Raw genomic sequence first — 19382 nt, 5'->3', positions numbered from 1 at the left:
TATTCTTCTCTCTACTGCTTGCATTAGAGTAGTGTAGCATGTTACTGCTTTCAGTTAATCCTATCCTGATGCATAGCCTGTCCTTGCTACTACTGTTGTTACCTTTACCTGCAATCCTACATGCTCGGTATAGGATGCTAGTATTCCATCTGTGGCCCTACATTCTTGTCCGTCTGCCATGCTATACTATCGGGCCATGATCACTCGGGAGGTGATCACGGGTATATACTTCTATACATATTATATGACACATGTGGTGACTAAAGTCGGGTCGGCTCGTAGAGTACCCGCAAGTGATTCCGATGTGGGGGGCTGAAAGGACAGGTGGCTCCATCCCGGTAGAGGTGGGCCTGGGTTCCCGAAGGCCCCCGACGGTTACTTTGTGGCGGAGCGACAGGGCAAGTTGAGACCACCTTGGAGAGAGGTGGGCCTGGCCCTGGTCGGCGTCCGCGGTTACATCAATTAACACACTTAACGAGATCTTCGTATTTGATCTGAGTCTAGCCACGCGCCTATACGCACTAACCAACTACGCGGGAACAGTTATGGGCACTCGACGTCGTGGTATCAGCCGAAGCCTTCTTGACGTCAGCGACTGAGCGGCACGCGCCGGATTGGACTGGAACGCCTGCTCTTGTATTAGCGAGGCTAGGTCTGCTTCCGGCCTCCCTCGCAACGTGCAGGTGTGCAATGGGCGATGGGCCCAGACCCCTGCGCCCTAGGATTTAGACCAGCGTGCTGACCTCTCTGTTGTGCCTAGGTGGGGCTGCGACGTGTTGATCTTTCAAGGCCAGGCATGACCCAGAAAAGTGTGTCCGGCCAAAGGGGATCGAGCGTGTTGGGAAATGTGGTGCACCCCTGAAGGGAAGTTTATCTTTTCGAATAGTCGTGTTCTTCGGTAACAGGACGACCCGGAGTTGTACCTTGACCTTATGACAACTAGAACCGGATACTTAATAAAACACACCCTTCCAAGTGCCAGATATAACCCGGTGATCACTCTCACACAGGGCGACGAGGGGAGGGTCGCCGGGTAGGATTATGCTATGCGATGCTACTTGGTGAACTTACCATCTACTCTCTTCTACATGCTGTAAGATGGAGGCTGCCAGAAGCGTAATCTTCGACAGGACTAGCTATCCCCCTCTTATTCTGGCATTCTGCAGTTCAGTCCACTGATATTGCCCCTTTACACAGATACCCCTGCATATGTAGTGTAGATCCTTGCTTGCGAGTACTTTGGATGAGTACTGACGGTTGCTTTTTGAAGGAAATATGCCCTAGAGGCAATAATAAAGTTATTATTTATTTCCTTATATCATGATGAATGTTTATTAATCATGCTAGAATTGTATTAACCGGAAACATAATACTTGTGTGAATACATAGACAAACAGAGTGTCACTAGTATGCCTCTACTTGACTAGCTCGTTGATCAAAGATGGTTATGTTTCCTAGCCATAGACATGAGTTGTCATTTGATTAACGGGATCACATCATTAGGAGAATGATGTGATTGACTTGACCCATTCCGTTAGCTTAGCACTCGATCGTTTAGTATGTTGCTATTGCTTTCTTCATGACTTATACATGTTCCTATGACTATGAGATTATGCAACTCCCGTTTACCGGAGGAACACTTTGTGTGCTACCAAACGTCACAACGTAACTGGGTGATTATAAAGGTGCTCTACAGGTGTCTCCAAAGGTACTTGTTGGGTTGGCATATTTCGAGATTAGGATTTGTCACTCCGATTGTCGGAGAGGTATCTCTGGGCCCACTCAGTAATACACATCACTATAAGCCTTGCAAGCATTGTAACTAATGAGTTAGTTGCGGGATGATGTATTACGGAACGAGTAACGAGATTGAACTAGGTATCGAGATACCGACGATCGAATCTCGGGCAAGTAACATACCGATGACAAAGGGAACAACGTATGTTGTTATGCGGTCTGACCGATAAAGATCTTCGTAAAATATGTGGGAGCCAATATGAGCATCCAGGTTCCGCTATTGGTTATTGACCGGAGAGGTGTCTCGGTCATGTCTACATAGTTCTCGAACCCGTAGGGTTCGCACGCTTAACGTTACGATGACAGTTATATTATGAGTTTATATGTTTTGATGTACTGAAGGTTGTTCGGAGTCCCAGATGTGATCACGGACATAACGAGGAGTCTCGAAATGGTCGAGACATAAAGATTGATATATTGGAAGCCTATGTTTGGATATCGGAAGTGTTCCGGGTGAAATCGGGATTTTTCGGAGTACCGGGAGGTTACCGGAACCCCCGGTAACTTAATGGGCCTTAGTGGGCCTAGGTGGAAGAGAGGAGAGGAGGCCAGGGCAGGGCCGCACGCCCCTCCCCCCTCCCCAGTCCGAATAGGACAAGGAGAGGGGGGCGGCGCCCCCCTTTCCTTCCTCCCCTCCACCTCTTCCCCCTCTCTCTCCTAGTCCAACATGGAAAAAAAAGGGGGAGTCCTACTCCCGGTAGGAGTAGGACTCCTCCTGGCCGCCTCTCCCCTTTGGCCGGCCGAACCCCCCCCCCCCTTGCTCCTTTATATACGGGGGCAGGGGGCACCTCTAGACACACAATTGATCATTGATCTCTTAGCCGTGTGCGGTGCCCCCCTCCACCATATTACACCTTGATAATATCGTAGCGGTGCTTAGGCGAAGCCCTGCGTCGGTAGAACATCATCATTCTCACCACGCCGTCGTGCTGACGAAACTCTCCCTCAACACTCGGCTGGATCGGAGTTCGAGGGACATCATCAAGCTAAACGTGTGCTGAACTCGGAGGTGTCGTGCGTTCGGTACTTGATCGGTGGGATCGTGAAGACGTACGACTACATCAACCGCGTTGTGTTAACGCTTCCGCTTTCAGTCTACGAGGGTACGTGGACAACACTCTCCCCTCTCGTTGCTATGCATCACCATGATCTTGCGTGTGCGTAGGAATTTTTTTGAAATTACTACGTTCCCCAACAGTGGCATCCGAGCCAGGTTTTATGCGTTGATGTTATATGCACGAGTAGAACACAAGTGAGTTGTGGGCGATATAAGTCATACTGCTTACCAGCATGTCATATTTTGGTTCAGCGGTATTGTGAGATGAAGCGGCCCGGACCGACATTACGCGTACGCTTACGCGAGACTGGTTTCACCGTTGCGAGCACTCGTTGCTTAAAGGTGACTGGCGGGTGTCTGTCTCTCTCACTTTAGTTGAACCGAGTGTGGCTACGCCCGGTCCTTGCGAAGGTTAAAACAGCACCAACTTGACAAACTATCGTTGTGGTTTTGATGCGTAGGTAAGAACGGTTCTTGCTAAGCCCGTAGCAGCCACCTAAAACTTGCAACAACAAAGTAGAGGACGTCTAACTTGTTTTTGCAGGGCATGTTGTGATGTGATATGGTCAAGACATGATGCTGAATTTTATTGTATGAGATGATCATGTTTTGTAACCGAGTTATCGGCAACTGGCAGGAGCCATATGGTTTTCGCTTTATTGTATGCAATGCAATCGCCATGTAATTGTTTTACTTTATCACTAAGCGGTAGCGATAGTCGTAGAAGCAATAGTTGGCGAGACGACAACGATGCTACGATGGAGATCAAGGTGTCGCACCAGTGACGATGGTGATCATGACGGTGCTTCGGAGATGGAGATCACAAGCACAAGATGATGATGGCCATATCATATCACTTATATTGATTGCATGTGATGTTTATCTTTTATGCATCTTATCTTGCTTTGATTGACGGTAGCATTATAAGATGATCTCTCACTAAATTTCAAGATAAAAGTGTTCTCCCTGAGTATGCACCGTTGCCAAAGTTCGTCGTGCCCAGACACCACGTGATGATCGGGTGTGATAAGCTCTACGTCCATCTACAACAGGTGCAAGCCAGTTTTGCACACGCAGAATACTCAGGTTAAACTTGACGAGCCTAGCATATGCAGATATGGCCTCGGAACACTGAGACCGAAAGGTCGAGCGTGAATCATATAGTAGATATGATCAACATAGTGATGTTCACCATTGAAAACTACTCCATTTCACGTGATGATCGGTTATGGTTTAGTTGATTTGGATAACGTAATCACTTAGATGATTATAGGGATGTCTATCTAAGTGGGAGTTCTTAAGTAATATGATTAATAGAACTTAAATTTATCATGAACTTAGTACCTGATAGTATCTTGCTTGTCTATGTTAATTGTAGATAGATGGCCCGTGCTGTTGTTCCGTTGAATTTTAATGCGTTCCTTGAGAAAGCAAAGTTGAAAGATGATGGTAGAAATTATACGGACTGGGTCTGTAACTTCAGGATTATCCTTATTGCTGCACAGAAGAATTATGTCCTGGAAGCACCGCTGGGTGCCAGGCCTGCTGCAAGAGCAACACCAGAGGTTATGAACGTCTGGCAGAGCAAAGCTGATGACTACTCGATAGTTCAGTGTGCCATGCTTTACGGCTTAGAATCGGGTCTTCAACGATGTTTTGAACGTCATGGAGCATATGAGATGTTCCAGGAGTTGAAGTTAATATTTCAAGCAAATGCCCAGATTGAGAGATATGAAGTCTCCAATAAGTTCTACAGCTGCAAGATGGAAGAGAATAGTTCTGTCAGTGAGCATATACTCAAAATGTGTGGGTATAACAATCACTTGATTCAACTAGGAGTTAATCTTCCGGATGATAGCGTCATTGACAGAATTCTTCAATCACTGCCACCAAGCTACAAGAGCTTCGTGATGAACTATAACATGCAAGGGATGAATAAGACAATTCCCGAGCTCTTCGCAATGCTAAAGGCAGCGGAGGTAGAAATCAAAAAGGAGAATCAAGTGTTGATGGTCAATAAGACCACTAGTTTCAAGAAAAAGGGCAAAGGGAAGAAGAAGGGGAACTTCAAGAAGAACAGCAAGCAAGTTGCTGTTTAGGAGAAGAAACCCAAATCTGGACCTAAGCCTGAGACTGAGTGCTTCTACTGCAAGCAGACTGGTCACTGGAAGCGGAACTGCCCCAAGTATTGGCGGATAAGAAGGATGGCAAGGTGAACAAAGGTATATGTGATATACATGTTATTGATGTGTACCTTACCAGAGCTCGTAGTAGCACCTGGGTATTTGATACTGGTTCTATTGCTAATATTTGCAACTCGAAACAGGGACTACGGATTAAGCGAACACTGGCCAAGGACGAGGTGACGATGCGCGTGGGAAACGGTTCCAAAGTCGATGTGATCGCCGTCGGCACGCTACCTCTACATCTACCTTCGGGATTAGTATTAGACCTAAATAATTGTTATTTGGTGCCAGCGTTGAGCATGAACATTATATCTGGATCTTGTTTGATGCGAGACGGTTATTCATTTAAATCAAAGAATAATGGTTGTTCTATTTATATGAGTAATATCTTTTATGGTCATGCACCCTTGAAGAGTGATCTATTTTTAATGAATCTCGGTAGTAGTGACACACATATTCATAATGTCGAAGCCAAAAGATGCAGAGTTGATAATGATAGTGCAACTTATTTGTGGCACTGCCGTTTAGGTCATATCGGTGTAAAGCGCATGAAGAAACTCCATAATGATGGACTTTTGGAATCACTTGATTATGAATCACTTGGTACTTGCGAACCGTTTCTCATGGGCAAGATGACTAAAACACCGTTCTCTGGAACTATGGAGAGAGCAACTAATTTGTTGGAAATCATACATACAGATGTATGTGGTCCGATGAATATTGAGGCTCGTGGCGGATATCGTTATTTTCTCACCTTCACAGATGATTTGAGCAGATATGGGTATATCTACTTAATGAAACATAAGTCTGAAACATTTGAAAAGTTCAAAGAATTTCAAAGCAAAGTTGAAAATCATCGTAACAAGAAAATAAAGTTTCTACAATCAGATCGTGGAGGAGAATATTTGAGTTACGAGTTTGGCCTACATTTGAAACAATGCGGAATAGTTTCGCAACTCACGCCACCCGGAACACCAAGTAATGGTGTGTCCGAACGTCGTAATCGTACTTTACTAGATATGGTGCGATCTATGATGTCTCTTACTGATTTACCGCTATCGTTTTGGGGTTATGCTTTAGAGACGGCTGCATTCACTCTAAATAGGGCACCATCGAAATCCGTTGAGACGACGCCTTATGAACTATGGTTTGGCAAGAAACCAAAGTTGCCGTTTCTTAAAGTTTGGGGTTGCGATGCTTATGTGAAGAAACTTCAACCTGATAAGCTCGAACCTAAATCGGAGAAATGTGTCTTCATAGGATACCCAAAGGAGACTGTTGGGTACACCTTCTATCACAGATCCGAAGGCAAGACATTCGTTGCTAAGAATGGATCCTTTCTAGAGAAGGAGTTTCTCTCGAAAGAAGTGAGTGGGAGGAAAGTAGAACTTGATGAGGTAACTGTACCTGCTCCCTTATTGGAAAGTAGATCATCACAGAAACCAGTTTCTGCGACACCTACACCAATTAGTGAGGAAGTTAATGATAATGATCATGAAACTTCAGATCAAGTTATTACTGAACCTCGTAGGTCAACCAGATTAAGATCCGCACCAGAGTGGTACGGTAATCCTGTTCTGGAGGTTATGTTACTAGACCATGACGAACCTACGAACTATGAAGAAGCGATGGTGAGCCCAGATTCCGCAAAATGGCTTGAGGCCATGAAATCCGAGATGGGATCCATGTATGAGAACAAAGTATGGACTTTGGTTGACTTGCCCGATGATCGGCAAGCCATTGAAAATAAATGGATCTTCAAGAAGAAGACTGACGCTGACGGTAATGTTACTGTCTATAAAGCTCGACTTGTTGCGAAAGGTTTTCGACAAGTTCAAGGGATTGACTACGATGAGACCTTCTCACCCGTAGCGATGCTCAAGTCTGTCCGAATCATGTTAGCAATTGCCGCATTTTATGATTATGAAATTTGGCAAATGGATGTCAAAACTGCATTCCTGAATGGATTTCTGGAAGAAGAGTTGTATATGATGCAACCGGAAGGTTTTGTCGATCCAAAGGGAGCTAACAAAGTGTGCAAGCTCCAGCGATCCATTTATGGACTGGTGCAAGCCTCTCGGAGTTGGAATAAACGCTTTGATAGTGTGATCAAAGCATTTGGTTTTATACAGACTTTTGGAGAAGCCTGTATTTACAAGAAAGTGAGTGGGAGCTCAGTAGCATTTCTGATATTATATGTGGATGACATATTGCTAATTGGAAATGATATAGAATTTCTGGATAGCATAAAGGGATACTTGAATAAGAGTTTTTCAATGAAAGACCTCGGTGAAGCTGCATATATATTGGGCATCAAGATCTATAGAGATAGATCAAGACGCTTAATTGGACTTTCACAAAGCACATACCTTGACAAAGTTTTGAAGAAGTTCAAAATGGATCAAGCAAAGAAAGGGTTCTTGCCTGTATTACAAGGTGTGAGATTGAGTAAGACTCAATGCCCGACCACTGCAGAAGATAGAGAGAAGATGAAAGATGTTCCCTATGCTTCAGCCATAGGCTCTATCATGTATGCAATGCTGTGTACCAGACCTGATGTGTGCCTTGCTATAAGTTTAGCAGGGAGGTACCAAAGTAATCCAGGAGTGGATCACTGGACAGCGGTCAAGAACATCCTGAAATACCTGAAAAGGACTAAGGATATGTTTCTCGTTTATGGAGGTGACAAAGAGCTCATCGTAAATGGTTACGTTGATGCAAGCTTTGACACTGATCCGGACGATTCTAAATCGCAAACCGGATACGTGTTTACATTGAACGGTGGAGCTGTCAGTTGGTGCAGTTCTAAGCAAAGTGTCGTGGCGGGATCTACGTGTGAAGCGGAGTACATAGCTGCTTCGGAAGCAGCAAATGAAGGAGTCTGGATGAAGGAGTTCATATCCGATCTAGGTGTCATACCTAGTGCATCGGGTCCAATGAAAATCTTTTGTGACAATACTGGTGCAATTGCCTTAGCAAAGGAATCCAGATTTCACAAGAGAACCAAGCACATCAAAAGACGCTTCAATTCCATCCGGGATTTAGTCCAGGTGGGAGACATAGAAATTTGCAAGATACATACGGATCTGAATGTTGCAGACCCGTTGACTAAGCCTCTTCCACGAGCAAAACATGATCAGCACCAAGACTCCATGGGTGTAAGAATCATTACTGTGTAATCTAGATTATTGACTCTAGTGCAAGTGGGAGACTGAAGGAAATATGCCCTAGAGGCAATAATAAAGTTATTATTTATTTCCTTATATCATGATAAATGTTTATTATTCATGCTAGAATTGTATTAACCGGAAACATAATACTTGTGTGAATACATAGACAAACAGAGTGTCACTAGTATGCCTCTACTTGACTAGCTCGTTGATCAAAGATGGTTATGTTTCCTAGCCATAGACATGAGTTGTCATTTGATTAACGGGATCACATCATTAGGAGAATGATGTGATTGACTTGACCCATTCCGTTAGCTTAGCACTCGATCGTTTAGTATGTTGCTATTGCTTTCTTCATGACTTATACATGTTCCTATGACTATGAGATTATGCAACTCCCGTTTACCGGAGGAACACTTTGTGTGCTACCAAACGTCACAACGTAACTGGGTGATTATAAAGGTGCTCTACAGGTGTCTCCAAAGGTACTTGTTGGGTTGGCGTATTTCGAGATTAGGATTTGTCACTCCGATTGTCGGAGAGGTATCTCTGGGCCCACTCAGTAATACACATCACTATAAGCCTTGCAAGCATTGTAACTAATGAGTTAGTTGTGGGATGACGTATTACGGAACGAGTAAAGAGACTTGCCGGTAACGAGATTGAACTAGGTATCGAGATACCGACGATCGAATCTCGGGCAAGTAACATAACGATGACAAAGGGAACAACGTATGTTGTTATGCGGTCTGACCGATAAAGATCTTCGTAAAATATGTGGGAGCCAATATGAGCATCCAGGTTCCGCTATTGGTTATTGACCGGAGAGGTGTCTTGGTCATGTCTACATAGTTCTCGAACCCGTAGGGTCCGCACGCTTAACGTTACGATGACAGTTATATTATGAGTTTATATGTTTTGATGTACCGAAGGTTGTTCGGAGTCCCAGATGTGATCACGGACATAACGAGGAGTCTCGAAATGGTCGAGACATAAAGATTGATATATTGGAAGCCTATGTTTGGATATCGGAAGTGTTCCGGGTGAAATCGGGATTTTTCCGGAGTACCGGGAGGTTACCGGAACCCCCCGGTAACTTAATGGGCCTTAGTGGGCCTAGGTGGAAGAGAGGAGAGGAGGCCAGGGCAGGGCCGCACGCCCCTCCCCCCCCCAGTCCGAATAGGACAAGGAGAGGGGGGCGGTGCCTCCCCTTTCCTTCCTCCCCTCCACCTCTTCCCCCTCTCTCTCCTAGTCCAACATGGAAAAAAGGGGGGAGTCCTACTCCCGGTAGGAGTAGGACTCCTCCTGGCGCGCCTCTCCCCTTTGGCCGGCCGAACCCCCCTTGCTCCTTTATATACGGGGGCAGGGGGCACCTCTAGACACACAATTGATCATTGATCTCTTAGCCGTGTGTGGTGCCCCCCTCCACCATATTACACCTCAATAATATCGTAGCGGTGCTTAGGCGAAGCCCTGCGTCGGTAGAACATCATCATTGTCACCACGCCGTCGTGCTGACGAAACTCTCCCTCAACACTCGGCTGGATCGGAGTTCGAGGGACGTCATCGAGCTGAATGTGTGCTGAACTCGGAGGTGCCGTGCGTTCGGTACTTGATCGGTCGGATCGTGAAGACGTACGACTACATCAACCGCGTTGTGTTAACGCTTTCGGTCTACGAGGGTACGTGGACAACACTCTCCCCTCTCGTTGCTATGCATCACCATGATCTTGCGTGTGCGTAGGAATTTTTTTGAAATTACTACGTTCCCCAACACTTTTCTCCCTCTTTTCCCCCTTTCCATTCTACCTGGTTGTCGCAACCAGATGCTAGAGCCCAGGAGCCAGACGCCACCGTCGACGACGACTCCTACTACACTGGAGGTGCCTACTACTACGTGCAGGCCGCCACCGATGACTAGGAGTAGTTTAGGAGGATCCGAGGCAGGAGGCCTGCGCCTCTTTCGATCTGTATCCCAGTTTGTGCTAGCCTTCTTAAGGCAAACTTGTTTAACTTATGTCTGTACTCAGATATTGTTGCTTCCGCTGACTCGTCTACGATCGAGCACTTGTATTCGAGCCATCGAGGCCCCTGGCTTGTATTATGATGCTTGTATGACTTATTTATGTTATTAGAGTTGTGTTGTGATATCTTCCCGTGAGTCCCTGATCTTGATCGTACACATTTGCGTGCATGATTAGTGTACGATTGAATCGGGGGCGTCACAGCCCCCCTTCTTCTTCTTCTTCCTTGACCTTCTCCCTAGATGGGAGAAGGGTTTCCCCTCTGGTCCTTGGTCTCCATGGCATGGGAGGGGCGAGAGCCCCTCCGAGATTGGATCTGTCTCTCTGTCTCTCTCTGTTTCTGCGTTCCAAATTCTAGCCTTTCACCGTTTCTTTTATAACCGGAGATCCATAACTCCGATTGGGCTGAATTTTGGACACGATCTCTATCCAGATATTAGCTTTCTTGCGGCGAAAGAAGGGCTCCAACCGCATTACGGGGTGGCCATGAGGGTCCAGGGCGCGCCTGACCCCCTGGGGCGCGCCCCCCTGCCTCGTGGCCCCCTCCAGCATCGTCTCGCGTTGATTCTTCTTCCCAAAAATCATAAATATTTCAAAAAAAATCTCCGTCAGTTTTTATCCCGTTTGGACTCCGTTTGATATGGGTTTTCTGCGAAACAAAAAACATGCAACAGACAGGAACTGGCACTGGGCACTGGATCAATATGTTAGTCCCAAAAATAGTATAAAAAGTTGCCAAAAGTATATGAAAGTTGTATAATATTGGCATGGAACAATCAAAAATTATAGATACGACGGAGACGTGTCACACCCTGCCAAGGTTCGGAGCAAGATCACCTACTATGCCATGTTGATGCCGGAGCACCACTATGAGATCCAACAGCAGATCCGGGCGAGGGAAGCCGTGCACGCCGCCCGCATCGTTGTCGGGCTACCTCTGAACTCGCCGGAGCTGAAGGAGGAGGAGGAGGAGATGGCTCCGATGGAGGTGGAAGAGGAAGAGGAGCCGGACCAGCAGGTGCCGCCCTTCAACATGGAGCAGTCGGAGGCGGAGTTCGCCGTCGCCCAGTCCGGTGAGATGGCCGAGCACCAGGCCATCCTGGAGTCCATCCAGGATGAGGCCAATGTGGAGGCCAACCGGGCGTTCCTCCGGCGGGAGCAGGCGGAGTCCGACGCGCTCTTCGTCGAGCTCGACGCGAAGATAGAGGCGGAGGAGGTTGGAGCGAAGCAGCTGGAGGAGCCGGAGCTGCAGCTGCCGCCGATGCTGCCAGAGCCGGGCACGGAGATAGTCGTGATCTCCGACGAGGAGTAGATAGGATCAACATAGTACGTGGGTTCTATTTCCTTTTGCATGTCTTTATATGGATATAAGAATCGAGTATGAGATGTTCGGATGCAACAAGTGAAATTTGAGGTGTGCCCGGTCACTGCCCGCGGACGCGCCCAGGCATTCGAGGGGCCGGATTTGCCATATGTGGCTGTAGATGCTCTAAGCACAGGAATTGATTGCAACATTGATGCTTTTCCTTTCACATATTTGGGACTTTTGGCCAATTCTCTGGGCTGCGGCATTGGTGTTTTTCCTTTCACATATCTGGGACTCCCTCTCAGCCTAGTTAAACCTAGATTGAAAGACTCTGTGCCTGTTATTAAGAGAATTGATAAGATATTAGCTGGATGCTCAACTCTGCTATCCTATAGAGACAAGCTCACCTTGACCAAATCAGGTTTTACAAGTCTGCCTATTGTTTTTCATGAGGACCCTCATGCTACCTACTAGCATTGTGGAGCAAATTAACAGATACTTGAGGCATTGTGTTTGGAGAAAGTATGGTATGAAAGACAATGGTGCAGCTCTTATTACCTGGAACAAAGTTATCCCTAAAGACCAAGGAGGATTAGGAGTTCTACACATTGCAACTCACAACAAATGTGTTCTCATGAAGCATCTGCGCAAATTTCTTCATCACCATGATCTTCCATGGGTGCACTTAATTTGGGAATCTTATTATCCTCAAGGAGTGGATCTTTCTGGTGGAAAAGCATTCTCAAACTGTTGCCACAATACAAAAGGTGCACAAAAGGAATTATTGGACACGGCAATACCATATCATTCTGGGAAGACAATTGGGGTTTTGGTCCTGTTAAGCAAAAATACCCTGAGCTTTTTTCACGCTCTTGCAAGACCAACTTGACAATGAAAGACTATTTGATATGTGAAAACTCTTTGGATTTTTTTTCATACTCCTCTCTCTTCACAAGCATATCAACAATTGTTGAAGTTACAAAACAACACACAGGCCATTCAAGTGAATGACATCATGGACAAGCGGATTTACCCCTTGGGATCTGATTTCTCTTCCATTAAGATGTACAAGATGTTGATGCAAGGAGAACAGGCACCTCCCTCTTCCCCAAAATTTGCAAGAATGCCACTATGCTAAGATATAAGATTTTCTTCTGGCTGCTCGTGCATGATAGAGTCAATACACGGAATCTGCTTCACAGAAAATCCTTCTATCTACCATCATACAACTGTGAACTATGTATTGTTCATACTGAAGAAACTGCTCTGCACCTGTTCTGGAATTGTAACTTTGCCTTAAACTCCCCACCATCTCCAACAAGGATTTACACACACTACTATTGCTGACGTTGTGGGAGATCTGAAAACATAGAAATGCGGTTGTGTTCGATGGGGCAAGGCCATCGGTGGGTGAGCTTCTACGCAAAATCTCCGCGGAAGGTAGAACATGGTTGATGGTTGGGCTCATTAAAGGTAACGTGGATCATGTGTTTGCAGGTCTAATACGGTGGAGCATTGGGGAGGAGTAGTCTATGTTAGGGTGGAGTGGAGTGGAGATGTATGTGTTCCTCCTCTTCTTGTGAGTTGTAACGCAATATGATGTTGTAAATAACTGGTGGAGGCGCTCTTCGCCTTTCTTTTATCAATATATGATATGCACACTCGTGCATATTCGAGAAAAAAACTTTGCCTTAAACTGTTGGGAATCCATTTTGGAACCAAGACACGCATGTATTTTTATGTCTATAATGGAGTCATGCTCTCAACTCAGGCATTACCAAACTCCACTGCCATGAAAATCATAATCATGGGATGCTGGAACATTTGGATCCAAAGAAATGGAAAACTCTTCAAATCCAAACCTTTTTCGCTTCAGTCCCGGAAAATCATGCTGAGGAATGATCTTCTGCTGCTCGGATCAAGAATAAATTTGAGGCTCTTCTTACAAGTTGGATTGATCAAGTCCTGAACTGCAACTGATTTACAATCTTGGGTTTTGATAGAGCTGGAATTGAATAGTCTTTTATATACCCGCACTCTTTATCTTTAATATAAATATACCGTAGAACGATTGTTCCAGGGGTTTGGGTTAAAAAAAGCACAGGAATTGAGCGGCACGCGTCACCTAAAATCCAGGCGTGCTCAGGCCCACAGCAATTGAGGCGGTACTGTAGCGGTAGCTGCTGCGTGGCCTGGCTAGCAGTAGGCCGTAGCAGAGCCCTTCCGTTGCATTGCGCTGTGCCGATCGACCAGCGTTTGATGCATGAACAGTGGGAGGCTCTCGCAGAGCTGGAGCGTGGCATCAATTAGCTGACAGCTCGGGAGGAACCGCTTCAATGCATCACCGCACGGCAGGTTCGATTTACTTTACTGTGCCCGGCCCGCAAGGTCGAGATGCGCAGACGATGTACCACCGCACTGTGTTTTTAGATCACCTGCAATCTGCTAGTGACAATAGTAGTAGTATATTCGGAGGACTTTTTCTTCAGATTCGAAGGGACAAAAACCGCTCCCCTGGCCGTTCCATTCCGAGAGAGCGAAACCTCCAACAATTTCGATGGATTGGAGAGCGAGGACGGGGCACGTTTGATTCTTGATGAAACAGCTATGCACAACGCTTGTATACTAGTACTGTATTTAGATACATCGAGTGCATGTCTGCTAACAGGCACAGAGATGCCCCGCAGGAGCTGTCTGAAACACTGTCGATAAAATAGGCATGCGCTAATCTGACCTTCTCCTAATCCTAAGTAAACAAGCACCAACACACCTCAGCGTACGTAGTACAGTATTTCCCCGTCGTCATGCTGTTGTACACGCGCGTCGCGAGATTCTGTTCGACGGCAGATCTGGCACTGCCAGGGCACAGGAGGAACTCTTGTAGGTGAAACATCCTTTTCCCGGTGACAATCATGACACACTAGCGCATTAAAGAAAAAGGTTAAAGAAAAACATTAGTACAAGATTAAAAAAATCATGGAACCCTCAGCTACCGGTTAGAAAAGTGACTGTTGGGCTGGCAGATTGCCTTGCTCTGCTATGCAGTACGCTACCCCAAGAGATACCAAGAGGAAAATCTTAATTATGAACCCACTTTTCTTTGACTTTATTGTTTTGTCCTAGTTTTTTCCGGGTGAAAATATGAGTCATGTGCACTGAACCAAAAGGTTAACATAATCTTTTGTAATTTTTTTTAAAAAAAGATTTATTATAAAGATTCACCGGAAGTAGAAAGCACCTCAAACATAAGAAAAGTTATCATCGAGGTTCATGAACCACCGAACGACCATTGCCGCCGACAGAACGAGCCGACGACGCGTCGCTGTCGCCGCTCTCGTACCGGAGCCGGCCTGACCTTGTCGATGACAGCCGGGAAGTCTTCGTGCATGTGCCCCTAAGGACCAGCGCCCTGGAGCCACAGTCATTGCCTTTGAATCCTTGAATCGGTCTGAAGAACCTGACACCAAATACCGCCGTTGCATACGCACGGTGAGAAATCCTAACCTCGCCGCCCCAATGAGCTGGCAGGAATACGCCGGAGCTCCGTCTAATCTGTCCCAACAGACGAACTTGAGGAGGATCAAAACCCAAAAGACTGACTCGAAGAAGGAGCGCCGCCATCCGTCCAAACGCCGCCCCCGCGAGGACTAACTTGTCTACTAGCAGGGGTCGAGACACCATGATTCTCCTCCCCGCCACCGGCCGCCGGAGCGGCAGGAGGAGGGGAGGCGAATCCATCGGCTCCCCGCCAGAGATCGAGGGGAGGAAGGCTTTTCCAAGTCGCCTTGAAAAAGAAAAAAAAGATAAGTTGTGTTGCACTTGCAATGCTTGAAGAGACAATAATACGTTACTCCATAGTAATGTCATAACAAGACCGGGAAAGAGTCTAAAGACAAAAGTGGAATTCATAGTACACTGATCCTTGTTCTTTGTGCAACACCCAATAACAGCAAAGCTAGCCATGGATATACATACCTAAGGACTTGAGTAATCTATAAATTACAAATAGGCCCAGTGTACTCCTTATCTTTTTATTTGTGTGGAAAAAGACAAGGCGTTGAGTATGTCTGCTTCCTCGAACTCATTCTGTATGTATGTATTAGGATCAACTGGCCCCGCATATCAGTGACCATGTATTGATCTACTTCCTCCGTTTCAAAATGTAAGTCTTTTTAGAGATCCCACTACAAATTACATACGAATGTATATAGACATATTTTAGAGTATAGATTCATTCATTTTGCTCCGTATGTAGTCCATAGTAGAATCTCAAAGACTTATATTTAGAAACGGATGGAGTATTGAGTAGCAAGCACTATAATAGTGACACGCAGCTCTAGGTTTGGTTTCCGTACGCGGTGGTCTGATCGGGGCTAAAATATGCAGCCCGATGATGTGATGTGAAAAGCTAGGTGGACCGTGGATATATGCCTTGATTATTTCGCAAGCAACCCAAGCCATGCCTAGCTATTGTCACAAGGGATTCAAAGGTGACGCCACGAGAGAAGAAAGTTGCAAAGCGAAAGCGTATTTGTTAGTCGATGCACATGTTTTCAGAAGTGTGCGAATTTACAAGAAAAGCGTGGCAACTTCTTGTGCCCTACTACTCGTGTAGCCAAACAACACCGCGCATAAAACTGAAAAATGCTCACGCAGAAACGGCAGAAGACCAAATTTTGCTGGGAGTGATGCATGAAACCCAATGATAATAAGACAGTTTGACTTCAAACATGGTTAAGTGCTAGTACGTGGTAAATCATTTCGAGACAAAAATAGGAGCGCCTACCAGACTAGCCAACGTACAACGTCTTGGCCAGACGGAGACCAGTGTCGGCCGGAACATCATTAGCGGGAGCAGCGGATGTTGTACTCTAAAAAAGCAACTAATCACTGGTGAGTACTGCTCACCTAAATCTTTTGTCCTAATCAGCAGGTGGGCCGGCCTCTCACTGAACACATGATCGCTTCCCGCAAAAAAAAAAAAGAACACATGATCGCTAGATCGACCAGCTCACGCTCCACCGTGCCCTGCCCTGCTGTGCTCCCGTCCCGATCCACAGTCCCACACTCGCACCCACACCCACTGGTAGATAGATAAACAGGCAGCGCCGAGGGGAGGGGGCTACGTAGAGAGATAGTAGATAGATCGTGTCGCCGGGCACGTGACGTTGGAGGTGGGATCGCGGGTGACCAGCGAATGCACGCCATCGCGCGCTTCGCTTTTCCATCGCAGTAGGGCAGGGCACCGTGCGTACAACTGCGTTTATTGTGTGCCCCGCCCTGCCCCGAGACTCACAATTAAACCGGCTCGATCCATAACCTTTCCCGGTGGTGGTACCCGCGGTGGGAATTTACGAGCAGTTGCCCTTGCCGTGGAGTCGAGGGAGGCCTTTTTTCCGGTAAAAAGTTGTGGTTTGGCCGCTGTACTTGGCAAGGCATGCCGTGTTGTGGTAACTTCATTTCTGAGTATTTTCTTTTGTTCACCGTAGGACTGATGAATCCATGCAAACGACTGGGCGACACGCGGGTGCAGTTTGCTAGCAGAAGCATGCAAGAACCTTGTACTCCCTCCGTTCCTAAATATAAGTCTTTGGAGCGATTCCACTATGAACCACATACGGATGTATCTAGATACATTTTAGAGTATAGATTCACTCATTTTGCTTCGTATGTAGTCCATATTAAAATCCTTACAGAGACTTATATTTAGGAACGGAGGGAGTAATAACGAAGGAACGGATGGGTATGTACGGACAGTACAGTGCGTACCCGCGTGGGGGGAATTGCCACCGGAGAAAGAGCCAAAGACGGGATGAATGCCGCACTGTTCATAGTTGATGCTCCACGCACATGTAAACCACAGTGTCATTGACTGATACCTTGAGTCTCCCGTCTCTCGTTTTCCTATTAGCACAGTGACGGCATCGGCAAGCGGATCTTCCCGATTTCTACGTTAACCACGCGCGGTTTGCCGTGAAACGTCCGCAAAGTCACGTCGGAGCCAAAGGCCTCTCGTGGCACCGGTGCATTCCGATGGACATTTTAACATAACCTAGCTTGAAGGTGCGCCCGCGCCCTACCACTTGTGTAGTTGTAGACGAGTCGATCGACCAGCGGGCTGCCCCTTTCTCCTTTTCGCGATCACCATCCTATGAGCTGCTCGCGCCAACCCGATCGAGAAGATTAGGTCTCAAATGGTTGGTTTGGCCATGCCCAATCAATCGCTTTGCACTTGATTTTTTTGCTGTACCAGCGTACATGAAAGTGAGTGACCCGCGGCCAGCACCGACAGTCTCCTCTTCTTTTCAGCGTGTTCAGTACACCAAAAAAAAAACCGCAGATTATTAGGGCAATCAGCGAAAAAGGCAGAAAAACTAGCGTGTTTTATTAAAGGGCAAAAGTCAAAGCGGGCTCGTGGCTTTCCTAAAGGCGGAAAAGAGTGTCAAGCCACCCAACGCGTGAGTCACCACTGCTTGCACTGCATTGCATGGCTGTCTTCTCGCAGACCATTTTTTGTTTATACTATTATGCAGGGGGGGAAATATCGGGCTCAGCCGACCGACACTGCAAACAAAAACTGTAGTAGGAGTACTGTGCTTCCATTCCGTCCATGCATGACCGGAGGTGGAGGCAGAGGATCCGATGCCATGGCGGCGTGCCCGGTCGTGGAGGAGTGCACATGCCATGCGCTGCGCATAGGGCCGGGCACCATACCATGCGCGTGCACGTTGGATGCGGCGATGGATGGGGCTGGGGCCACTCGCCAGCGTCGGACTAAGAGATCGAGGAAGATTGCCGTGGACTTGGCCCTCGCTACCGGCCGCCGGAGGAAGATGCCGGAGTACGTCCAAAAGCCGGCGTGGACAAAAAGAGATAGCTATAGGCTCACATCACACCTCACCTGAAGGACCTGTTGTGTAGTGTACTACTACGTCGTGATCCTTTGTAGGAGTACTAGCTTGTTGCCTTGCATGCAGGCTAGGCTAGGCCACCCGGCTCTGGCTCCATGCGTCCAACTGTCCGAGGAGCGCCGTTGGCTTCTCCACGTTTTCTTTTTTTTGCATCACGGGTTCTCAACAGTTTCGGATGAGCACAAGGTCCGACTGGGTGTTCTTTTGCCGTTGAGGCGGCTGTGGTGTTTTTGTTTCTTGAAATACTCGTGATTTTTTTATGTGCCGCGTCATCCCTCGCAATATGCATATGTTTTTTGGTAAAGGAATGGTTGTATAGTAATTGGCACAAAATCTATAAATAGGGTCTTGAGCAATGTTTGTTGTAATCTACGAGTACGAAAGAGTAACCCGATTATAACTAGGCTAAAATCATGCAAAACCCTAATCAATACATGTGTGTCACGTCCATTGAAATTTTTTAGGCGACTGTTAGGCGCCAGCGCACCGGCCGAAAATTTCGGCCGGTCGGCCCCCAGCCGTAGGATTAGGCCACCTCGAACCGTTAATTTCCCCTAATCATCTTTTCCCCTTCGCATCTGGCTCTGCGTTGACCAGCAACTCCCATCTATGGGGGACTCCGCGCTCGCCGCTGCAGGTGCCCATCCTTGGCTGCCCGTGCATGCCGGCCAACGGCGCAGCCGTGCTGGCCGGCCATCCACGGTAGCAAAAATCAAAGCTGGATGTAGCAAAAAAAATTGTTGGTTCCAGCAAAAAGATGGATCCAGCAAAAAATCAAAGAGACGAGTTGGTAGCAAAAATCAAAGGCAGTGACAACAAGAAATAAGGACAGTGGTAGCAAAAAATTTGGAAGCGGTTTCAGCAAAAGGAGATGGATCCAGCAAAAAAGCAAAAATTAAAAAGACAGTAGTAGCAAAGAACATCTCTATGG

This window comes from Triticum aestivum, chromosome 1D (genome assembly GCF_018294505.1).
Source record: "Triticum aestivum cultivar Chinese Spring chromosome 1D, IWGSC CS RefSeq v2.1, whole genome shotgun sequence".
NCBI classification, from domain to species: Eukaryota; Viridiplantae; Streptophyta; class Magnoliopsida; order Poales; family Poaceae; genus Triticum; species Triticum aestivum.
This window is presented reverse-complemented; position numbering follows the sequence as displayed.